The sequence below is a fragment of the Apostichopus japonicus genome, chromosome 15, assembly GCF_037975245.1.
Source record: "Apostichopus japonicus isolate 1M-3 chromosome 15, ASM3797524v1, whole genome shotgun sequence".
NCBI lineage: Eukaryota > Metazoa > Echinodermata > Holothuroidea > Aspidochirotida > Stichopodidae > Apostichopus > Apostichopus japonicus.
The window spans coordinates 27173887-27185899 of NC_092575.1; the positions used below are offsets into that span (position 1 = coordinate 27173887).

Here is a 12013-nt window from a genome sequence, read left to right on the forward strand (position 1 = left end):
GGACCCTTAAGTGAGCATTCCAGAGTTTTAGCATATTTGAAGGTAAATATCTTGGAAAACTCTTTAGCTATAGAGACATTATTACTAGCAGTCAAATCGGTCCTTTGTTTTTGTTGGATTATAATATATGGAAGAATTCAAGACTAAAATCCTGTCTGAGGTCGCCCCTTGAAAACTTTAGACCAAGTTTGCTTTTTTGAATAGCGCCATCATTTGTCATCAGCGGAACCTTTTGACAAAGTTAGATTTCTTGAATAGCTCCACCACTTACAACTTGTGGGCTTCTAACTATTTCTCCTTTTTGGCGCTAAATGCAAATGATTTAGAATGTACTTGCAAACATGTACATATGGTCAACACACAGGATCGGACAAATTGTATCAGTGCATACATATGATAACGATGAATACTGAATATGAATAAACCTTGTTCAAGAAAATTAAATATAGACTATGCAACTTCATCAATTTGACAATCTAGTGCCAATTAACAAGGGCTATAGTCAGTCGATTATGTTAATTATATGTGAGAGAAATTTGTGAAAGGAATATTTTCATATCCGTACACACAGTAATAAATCTGAAATGTCTTTCTACATTCTGAATTTTATTTCGACTTTAATAAGATACTTTAATGAGCTTTTATTTTATTTGGTCGATTTTCCAATTTCTAGCACTTATTATACTCCGCTTTACATTCTTCACGTTAATGTGCGATGGGGTTCTTAATGGGAAACTATTGTAAGTCATGGACCTATATGGCCATTATCCTAATTATTAGGCCTTTGAACGTCTCATTTCTTATATCTTAGAGATTATAATTTACCAATTGCCTGTGTGGTTCATGACTTTGTAATTGCATGCATAAATCAATACTGCGGCATTTTATTAACAATTCAGTACCGTTTGTAAGATCGACCTAGGCTGTAGGCCTACCTACTTCGCAGTCTGAGAGCTGTTCATCACATTCCTTCGATCAAAAATCACTCTAGATTCATCGTTACCACGGAGACAAGCTTCCAACCCTGACCTAACTTTTCACTTTTTGCCTTCCACACACAGAGTGCATACAGTAATTGCAACGATACCAAGATTCACAGTACAAGATGGTTACAGTGTGTGGTCCATGGACGTGCTAGATACAGGCCGATTGGTAGTCGCTGGATATAGCAGCAAGAAAAAGAACACTTTTATCGATCTGTTTATGTTTCAAGTTGGTTCTGATTCTCAGGAAAAACCGTTAATATGCACGTCAGAGCCCTATTTTTCTGAGGAATTTACCGAGTTTGGTTCATCATGGCGGTCTGTTTGTTTACTGGATGATCGTCTGTTTTTAACGTGTTGTGGGAATACGATAGCATTGTACGATAGTAGTAATGGCGATCTGGTCAATCAAGGGAAGTTTAACGGTGAAGCCAGGTGTATGACAACCAGATATGGTTTAGTGTATGTCGGTTTATATTCCAATGAGGTGATTGTCTTAGAATCGAGAGAATTGAGAAAAAAGAAGACAATCACCTTAAAAGGATTGAGAGTAGTAGAATGTCCCTGTGATATAACAGTTAGTAATAATAAAATGTTTATCTGTACTACAGGCCGGTTTGTTGCCAAAAGAGCTTTATTGTGTAATAGTGAGGGAGAAATAGAACAGGAATATACAAACACACAGTACAGATGCCCACGTAGTATAACAGTCAGTGAAGAGAAAGGATTAATATATGTGTTATGGGAGGGTGGTAAGAGTATACAAGTTGTTGTTTACTCTCTACCTGGGGGTCATTCTTCCATCTCTGGGGGTCATATCTTGGCTTCTTTTAAAGTTCCTGATAATTCCATGAGAATCAGGATCAATAATAACATAAACAGATTGTTTTTGGTTACTGAAACAACTGGAGAACTATATGAATATCACACAGTAAGTACTAATATTAAAGAAAATATAGGCCTATGGTAAAAAGTAGGAATAGTTATCACTTTTATTAAACCAATCCTTTGATTGAAGCTCAACAAATTGGGTTTCATTCTATACGAACAAGTGACGAGAAGACACTCTTAGATGTTTTGAGACTTACTTTGCAAAATTTAATGAAAAATAAAGGTACATTTTGCTTTGGGATTTGCTGTTTCTGGTAACGTTGTCATGGAAGTGTTTTGTACTGTCAATGTAAATGTAAATTTGATTTCCTTATTTTCTCTGTCTTAATTGCTTAAAAAATAAACAAAAATGTTCCCTGGTGAATGCGGAATTTTATGAACAACACAACTATTACTTGTTTGTTAAGATGGAGATCAAAATGGTGGAAAAGTAAGTGTATTTTTTTTAAATTTAGGCCGTTGGATGCTTGTTGCCCATTGCAATAATAGAGCAACGTAAATATATTTGGGAAATATATTTTCTTATTTTCTGACTATACAACCTGCTAATTTTTACCAAATTGTTACTAGTGAATGCGGAATTTTATGAAGAACACAACTTTTGCTTGTTTTTGAAGAGGAACATAAAAATGGTGGAAAAGTAAGTGCAAAATTTAATGAAAATATTTGGCCATTGGATGCTTGTTGCACTTTGCAATATTAGAGCAACAGACAAAATTTGTAAGATATTTCTTCTTATTTTCTGAACATACAACGTGCTAATTTTAACCAAATTGTTACTGCGGAATTTTATGAAGAACACAACTTTTACTTGTTTTTGAAGAGAAACATAAAAATGGTGGAAAATTAAGTGCAAAATTTAATGAAAATATTTGGCCATTGGATGCTTGTTGCACTTTGCAATATTAGAGCAACAGACAAAATTTGTAAGATATTTCTTCTTATTTTCTGAACATACAACCTGCTAATTTTTACCAAATTGTTACTAGTGAATGCGGAATTTTATGAAAAACACAACTTTTACTTGTTTTTGAAGAGCGAGATAAAAATGATGGAAAAGTAAGTGCAAATTTTATGACAAATTTAGGCCATTGGATGCTTGTTGCACTATGCAATATTAGACCAAATTTGAAATATAGTTTGTCTCATTTTGTGATCTATCAGGCTGCTAATTGCTACAAATATGGTATTAGTGAATGCAAGATATTCTCAATTTAATGCAATAAGTGCTGTATTTTGTTGAAATTATTTCTATAAAGAAAATCTAAAACTAATTTTTTTTATGAAAAGTGATGGAAAATGAATGTTGCCTGACATACAGTCAGACCATGTAGTGTAGTTCCTTTATCATTATCTTTGGGCTATCAAAGTCTGCTAAAATATACAAATTTGACAAAATCAATGCAAACTATTGTTAAGAACATAACAGGTGCAATTTACCTTGAGATGAGGTAAAATTCAAGAAAGATTAAGGGCAATATTTTCATCTTACAAATAGGCCATACTGCTGCCATGTTGATTAGTTTGACATTAGTGCACATGTATAGCAAGTACTGCGGTGATGATACCTTGATTTAATGACAGTATTTAAATCTTGATAAAATGGCCCGACACAAGATTCCCTCTATTTTGGGATGTAGGGTGCTTTATTAAGGTGCACATTAGTAAAAAATGCAGAAAGAGAAGGGGAAAATGTGACCTTAGCCTTGTCTTATATTCATATTGTCAACAGAGTTAAGACTACAAAATTCACAAAGCCATTGAAATCATTTTTTATTACTTCTGAGGAGAGAAAGTTGTAGCTAATTTAAAGGCTTAACTTTAATAACTAGAGGTTTCATTGAGTAAGTTGACAGTATTTTTGTCAGTTCTCTTCAATTGGTTCATTTCACTGGTGGCCTATGATTTCCATTATGAAGCATGCATGGTGTAATGCAATAGTCATTAAAAGTAACATTTAACAGAGTTTGGATTAATTACTGACAATGCTAAGTAAGTTAGTCGGTAAAATTTAGCTGTACTACACTGATAAGAAATATACTGGAGTTTCAATTTGTGACAGTAACTATTATAGACATCACATTGTATAAGAGACGATACACAATATCCTGCTCAATAGTCTAAATATGCACTGAGTACATTAATTAACTTTAGTGAAGATGCTCATTCATTAGCTGTCACCAAGCACACAGTGTAACATATATACAATTGCTATGCACATGCATTTAACATGATCAATGCTACACATGCATGAGAAAGCATTACCACATGTCAACCAGTGTAAGAACAATGGTCTTCCTAGCTGTTAAAGGCCTATTTGTACATGTCATCAGGCCACACCTATTAACTTGAAAATTATGTCTGACAGGCTTAAGTAACCCGGGAACCTTGGTTAAAATAGCATTACAATAAGTTGATAACTGCACGTAGCTTCAATAATTAAATGTTTCAATGCATTCTTTGTCATGAAGCTGTGTATAGCTCATAGTGCTGTAGCTGCACATACAATTTAGACTTTTTAAGATTGGTGTATAAATCTTAAAAAGTCTTGAACAGTGCAAATGGACTTTGCAGGCATTGATCTGCAGCACATGTAGTTTAGCTGTGCAACTTACAAGCATTAAACCATACTTTACAGCCTATAGTGCTTCTTAGTTAGTTTTGTACTCATGCAGTAAATTTCTATTGTAAGATTAAATAAATGAATCTTCTGTAAGTAAAATATTGTGTAAAGTACAAACCTACATCAATGATTGACATAGTAAACTCATGTAAAACAACACAGTGAAGAATTTAAGGAAACATGAGAAGAGAGTGTGGATTAGAGATATGGTTATTTGTGTGTGTTTTTAAGTGACTGACCACCTACATTGCCCAGAATAGAAGACACTTTAACTAGCTCCCACACAAACACGGCCCATAATGTAGTGTTTATTGGCTTAATTTGGAGAATAATGTTTAGCCCGTGAACTTTAATTTTAAGTTGGTGGCGCCATGAATAAATCTACAACAATCTGCCCGATATACAGCGTCATGTACAGTATAGAAGCATGTACCTGTACAGTCTTAAAAATCAATCCAACCAATTGTCAACTTTTAATTCTTTTAATTTATTCTGGAATAAATACATAAGATTGTTGTTAGAGGAATTCAGGTAAAGCACAGTCACATAACTCACACCATCATATTTTAAGAAATCCCTCCCTTGGAATGTGTTGCTGTCTCAATGTGTCAAACTTGTACATCTGTTTTGTTTTATAGTCACCAGTATATTTATATGATTTTGTTTTTGTTGTCTTTTTGTTATAGAGTGACATCTTTACATTTGATAACTTCCTGATCCACTCAGAGTCATTGATTGAGAAAGATGACTGTCAGAAGCTACTTGACTACTTTGAAGTTCCAGCTAAGAAATCAGATGATATAATTGAGAGTGATGAACCCTTTTCTTCTCTTGTCCACCATCTCAGAGAGGCAGGGAAGGTCTCTGTTGATGACATCAGCCATTTAATGACAGCATGCTCTGACAAAGGACTGAGTAAATTGGTGGCAGTATTGACTGTCTACCAACAAGCTAAAGGTAAGTTTATATCAGAGAGCTTAAACAAGCTGAATATGTTGTGAATCGCAAAACATTCAAAATCATTGCCCACAAAAAAAGAATAAAATGATTTGAGCTAATATTGAATCGCTGTCAAGTACTATTTGTGGGCCTGGAGGGGGGGTCTAGGGAGAAGAATCCACGCAAATGACAATGGAAAACCATCCAAGTTGTTTACCTGCAATCTTTTTCACAAACTGACAGCACACACGAACCTAGATTAACATGCATCATACAAAAGGATACAAGGAGCAGTATGGAGCAGTAATGGAGCAGCATTGAACAAGATATAATGAAACATGAATAAAATAATATACTATATGTTTTCTTGCAATATAACCCGGCTAACTATTGTCCACCAACACTCTCTTATTAAATAGTTAAGAAATTTAGCATTGATCTGATAGAAACTTGATATTCATAGTACTCGTACTGACAATACAATGCTCTGAAGCGGCACATGACACTACAGTATAGGAAACTTGGCCAAACTGGATGGAACATTTTGGTCCACAATGCTGCTTTAATGCTGGCATGGACTAACACTATTGTATTGATTAACAACAACAAAGATCCACATTGTACAGTACTTACTTTCCACTGCGCTGCCCAGAAACAATAACCCACATATATCTAACTCAACGTAGATCCTTATACAGAAAGTATGAAAAGAGAGAAACACTGTAAGTTCTACAATACTGTTAACCTAACCTTAAAGGTAAACACGTCCTTAAACACTTTGAGATCTCCCTAACACTGAACACCACATTTTGAATGCATAGCCACATATAATTGACAATTACTGACTCCTTAACCTTTCTATAGAACTAGGAATTAGCATAACTGATAAAGCTACACCATGAGTCAGCCATGCAAGTATAATGGTTATCTCAACCATGAACCTCCAATATACACTCATAAACCCCATAACTAAACTTTCAAAGTACTAATGGTCAAAATTCTTTGTAGTGTAAAGTTAATTCGAGGAAATTGTTCTCACTGGGACATTCAGTCATCTTGTGTGTTCCTTAAAAATGCCTGAGAACAATTTGAAGGGTAAAGACCTCCAGAAAAGTAGTTTTGAAAGCTTCCAGCAGTTATAGCATTCAATAATTTGGGCCTTTTGGGGCCTATACTGACTACTTTTAGGTGGCCAAAATACTGTTAAGCTAATGAAATACATAGTCAATAAACTCACCAGTTATTGCACTTCTCCCACAAGGATGTAAATTAAAGCAAGCCATTAAACTCAACTTCTTGAACTCTTCTCACTGAGAAACATGACTTCTCAAATGCAGAACAAATTATGAAGTGATGAAACAAAGGAAATGGGAGCACCTGTTCCCCAACCTACTCACTTGCTCACTAATACTGATTTTCTTAGAAACAATTAAAAAAAGTAGAGATACATATGCATCGTCTGAGAATTAACCAATCAAGGACACGCAGTCAACTCGGCATTACTTAACCTGGCTCAAAGACACCATGCACTATGGGGGACAGCTTTGTAGCAGGAAGGAACCTGTTATGATGAGTCACAACCTGTTTATAGGGCATCTCTAAGAGGAGCTCTGTCTCTACATGGTGATCTATGGGAGGCCAAAAGGGAACTTACTAAGGCAGGCCAATTGTGAAATATGCAAAACTGCAGATTACCACAGTATTAACATAACTTAAAACCCATGGTTGAGAGGATAAGAACCCTCCATCAATACTCTTTGATACAGTACAAATAATGTGATAAATGAGGTGGTAAGAAATGGAATAACAGCAATGGCATGTAAAGTACTTCAAGCCAGAAAGAGAATCCAATTTGAATGTTCACAAGTTTATCATTATGATTCCACTCTGACTAAATGTTTCATTCAATGTCAAGGTCGTGCATTAAAGTGAAACCCTTGCATAAGTCTGTAACTTATGGGATAAACTCAAACGTTTGTTTTGGGATATATTCAGACAAGACTGGTCAAATGATGGAATTTCCTTTCCTTTTGAAATTTTGTAATTTATTATCCTTGATATATATTTGAGGATCATTGAAAGGGCTTGATTAAGTTCAATTCCTCAGAAGCAGTGCCTACATCAACACCAAGGAAAGTGAATGATTTGCATGATCACTTCAAGTAACATGCTATAGTTGGACCAAAATGTGGGCTCACTAAATTTGGGCAAGTTTGTCGTGCAATATTTTCCTGGAAGATTTTACCGCATAAATTAATAAGATACATTAAACTGTATTCATTTTAATCTCTAAATCTCTTGGGTAGAAGACAATTTTTGACCATGTTTGCATCTTATATGTTTTTTTTTCAGATTCAAAGTCTTCCCAGAAAGTACTAAAGAATCCACTAAAGGAATCTGAAGACAAAAGGCAGGAACTCTCTCACAAACTAACTGAATCAGAATATGAAAACCAACAGCTCACTGGAAGACTAAAGGCAACAGAGGAGGAAAGAAACCAACTGACTGAAAGACTAAAGACAACAGAGGAAGAAAGACAACAACTGAATGGAAGACTAAGGACAACAGAAGAGGTAAGACAACACTTCAGAGACAGATTGAATACAACTGAAAACAAAGTGAAGACATTGAAGGATGAGAAGGATGAATTACTTCAGTAGCAGGAAGAGGTTCACATAGCATGTGATTATAGATAACTGATGACCAATATACTTGACTTGTTTCATGCGAAATTTAGTCACTTTGAACAAGACTACCTTCTGCTTGATCTTGTAGTGTAAAGTTAATTTGTAAGTTACCATTTGCAAACACAACTTGTATTTCAGAAATATGGGAATGGTTATTATGTCCAACAGTAGAGGTTAAATGATGAACATATTATGAGCTATTTGTCTCAAGAATAGTATGCAAGCAAGATATTTAGTTCATATATACAGTTGTACAGTTACTGTTACTGTATTAATATATAGGTCAAAGTTCATATGTGGGTCAGAGAGGCCAATCAGAACATGCACAGGCAAAAGTCTTTAATCCCTTTAACTCAAGGACAGAACTTTCAGAGAGTATTCATTTCATGGTGGAATATGCTCTTTTAATGTGGAAGTTTTGCTACTCAGCTGAAGTTTCAATGTATTGTTCTAATTTTTTGGTTACAAGTGACAGTTTACATTAACTAGCAAAACCAAACAGGAATTTTTCATGTGCAATGGCACACTTTGTTGTACATTAAAGTGTGTTATGGGACTTATTGAACATTAAAACAATATATAATTAACTAGACTAAATTCTATCATTGAACATCTGTCCCTCAATGTGGTAGGCATACATTCCTATTCTAGAATGGTAATTCCACCATTCCTGGAGGTGCATGTGAAGGTTAGGTCACAGTTCTCTGCACTCATTTATTGTAAACATGTGATTTCTCTGAGCCAGGTAGCAATTTTGCAATAGTCACACCCTCAAGTGGGTGGTCAAAAGCTTATCAGTTCAGCCTGCCTGAAAATGAGTGTGAAGAATTTTGTAAACTTGAATAAAGTTCTCCCTTCAGAGACTGGCTACTCATAAATGTTTGATTCCTTGCTGAAGGCAGAATAAACCTATACGATGGTGATGGTCTGCACGTGCGCGTGTATGTGGGTGTTTGTGTGTGAGTGCACTTGTTTACAAGTATCTGACTGAGGAGTTTAACAAAAGAATTCCAGGTCCTCGGTTGTGATTTCTAAATTATCACCATGTCCTCAAAAGAATTTTTATTGTTATGGGGTATTGTTAAGGTTAGGGTACATGGATTTGAACAATGGGGTCCTCTGTCTGAATGTTAAACACACCTGGGTGGGGGTTTGTGTATGTGACACCTTGGCTTGTAAATGCGATATCTCAAGAACCAAACATTGCTTTATATTGAAATTTGGTTTGTAGGTAAGTAGATGGTTCATATTGTTTTTTAAAGAGGTCAAAGGTCATTTGAGGTCAAGGTATGAAAACCTTGTAAACATAATATCTCAAGAATTCAAAGTTGCTTGAACTTAAAACTTAGTATGTGGGTAGCCAGTAGTTACTAGATGTTCTCTAACCTTTTTCATGAAGGTCAAAGGTCACCAGAGATCAAAGGCTAACAACCTTGTAATCACGATATTCCAAGATGCAGAAGTTGCTTGAACTTAGTATGTTGGCATGCCTTGGTGAGCAAATGACCTATATTGTTTTTCATGGATGTCAAATGTCATTTAAGGTCAAGAGAGGTCAAGGTCTGATAACCAAGTAGACCCGATATCTCAAGAAGTGAAAGTTGCTTGAACTTTATACTTAGTATGCAGATAGCCCTTAATGATAAGATGTTCTCTATCCTTTTTCATGGAGGTCAAAGGTCATATTAGGTCTGAAAAGTTTGTAAACATACTATCTCAAGAAGTACAACTTGCTTGAACTTTAAACTTGCTATAAAAGTAGCCCTTGGTGAGCAGATGATCCCTATTGTTCTTTTTATGAATATCGTAACCTTTGCAATCACGATGGCTTTGTGTGTATGTATATGTGTGTGTGTGCGTTTGTGACGCCCAGCTTGTAAACACGATATCTCAAGAAGGAAAACTTGGACCAAGTTCTAGAAGCTATTTGTTTTCTGTGGAGGTCAAAGGTCATTTGAAGTCACCAGGCGTCAAAACGTGGAAACCTTGTAAACACGATATCTCAAGAAAGGATGCTTGGGCAGACCTCATGTTTTGGTGTGTAGATGTACCACATTAAGTACAGGAAGCCTATTGCTTTTGGTGGGGGTCAAAGGTCATTTGGGGTCACCAGGGGTCAAAATGTGGAAACAATGTGAACACAATATCTCTGTGAGGTCTGCTTGGGCAGACCTCACATTTATAGTATAGAAGTACCACATTAAGTACATGTAGCCTTTCGTTTTTGGTGGAGGTCAAATGTCATTTGGCGTCACCAGAGGTCAAATTGTGAAAACTTGTAAACACTATATTTCAAGAAGGGAAGCTTGTGCAGACCTAACTTTAATGTGTAGCCCACCACATTGAGTACAGGAAGCCTATTGTTCATGTTGGAGGTCATTTGGGGTCACCAGAGGTCATATTGTGAAAACATAAAACTGATATCTCAAGAAGGGACGCATAGGCAGACCTCATATTTAGTATTTAGAGGTACCCCATGGAGTAAAATAAGCCTATTGTTTTTTGTGGAGGTCAATGGTCCGTTGGAGTCACCAGAGATCAAATTTTGAAAATCTTGTAAACGCGATATCTCAAGAAGGGAAGGTCGAACCAATTCATATTTAGTGTGTAAACGTACAACATTGAGTACAGGAAGCCTAATGTTTTTGGTGTAGGGCAAAAGTTATTTGGGGACAACAAGTCTAATCGTTACAACCTTGTAAACATGATATTGCAAGAAAGGACAAATCTCATATGTGGTTTGTAGATGTACCATATTGAATTTAAGGAGCCTGTTATTGCTTTAGGTGGAGGTAAAAGGTCATTTGAGGTCAACACATTTACTTCACTCCCCTCTTACCTGTCTCTCCACACTAACACATCTTCCTAACATAATATTGCAAGGGAAGCTTGGACAGATCGCATATTTGGTATGTAATTGTACCACGTTAAGTACCAGACTTGCCTTAATGTTGAGGGGGAGGTCACTGGTTGTTTGAGTTCACCAGGGGATTCACCATCAGCTTGTGAAACAATGTTTTACACAATATTTCAATATTAAATAAGGACTTATGTCATATTTAGTATGTTGATGTATCTATTACATTTAGTACAAGAAACTTGTTGTTGAGGTCAATGGTCATTTCAGGATAGCCTGCGTCATTTCGAATTTATTTTTTGTCACAACACACTGCTTTTCTCTGTATTACTAATATCAAGTATGTGTTAAATCCTCACTATACATTACATCAGATTCAGAAAATAGCTCATCTTACTTCATTGAAACCACTATGCATTTTTGCATTCTGGTTTTTATGTAGGTCAAGGTAGTTTGAGGTCAACAGATTTAAAAGTCTGAGAAATTTGAAAATGCGATCACTTCAGAAGTTGCGACTTCAAACTGGTATGTACATACATGTAGCCATTTGCTATGCACATGTCTACCTGTAGTTTTCCTTGGGGTTAAAGGTCAATTACATGTTACAGTCAGAATGAGTCTGATTATGCAGAAGTGAAGTTTGTTAGACCTCCAATCCTCTTTGCATACGTATGAAGTAATCAATTCTGAGAGACTTGCCATTCTGCTCAGCAACTCAGATCGTTGTAAAATCTTGTAACTAAAGTTTCTTCTCATAATGACAAGGACTCAATAAGTTATTGACTTTCTGGTTATTTGAGGCAAGAAACCACTGGAAGGTGCATCCTTCTTGTCTCATTCACTGTGTTGTTTACATGACAGGAACTGGAAGAGGCTAAATCAAGTCTGAGAGCTACAAAAGATGAACTTGTGAAGTCACAACTGGAATATGCCAAAGAATCCATGGCTTTACAAGAGGTCTTGAAGTCAACTAGGGAAGCCTCGAATCAGCAAGAATTGGTAAGTATGATTAAGTATAGTGTATCTGTAGTTA

The 12013-nt window shown here is 35.8% G+C and overlaps 1 protein-coding gene across 1 annotated transcript in view; it reads left to right on the forward strand.

The window, feature by feature from the left end:
* Nucleotides 1–12013, forward strand: part of LOC139981252 (uncharacterized) — a 96374-nt gene that overhangs the window by 68350 nt on the left and 16011 nt on the right. The gene's annotated exons all lie outside the window — the stretch shown is intronic.